The following is a 210-nucleotide window of genomic DNA, read 5'->3' as shown; positions in this document are numbered from 1 at the left end:
CCATGGTCAAAGTAATTTTTATTTAATATGAGTTTCAAATGAAGCGTAGTGAGAATACAACAGCACTGCCAATTTTCTTTTTTTAAAAAGCCCCAATTCAACTGCTGCTTTAATTACAAAACTTTGCTTTAAATTTTGATGTCATGGCTTGCAAACAGAAGTTTTTCTGTCTTTCTACATATGCAAAAAAAAAAAAATCACACATAGCAA

The sequence above is a fragment of the Mesitornis unicolor genome, unplaced genomic scaffold, assembly GCF_000695765.1.
Source record: "Mesitornis unicolor isolate BGI_N332 unplaced genomic scaffold, ASM69576v1 scaffold21169, whole genome shotgun sequence".
Lineage (NCBI taxonomy): Eukaryota > Metazoa > Chordata > Aves > Mesitornithiformes > Mesitornithidae > Mesitornis > Mesitornis unicolor.
This window is presented reverse-complemented; position numbering follows the sequence as displayed.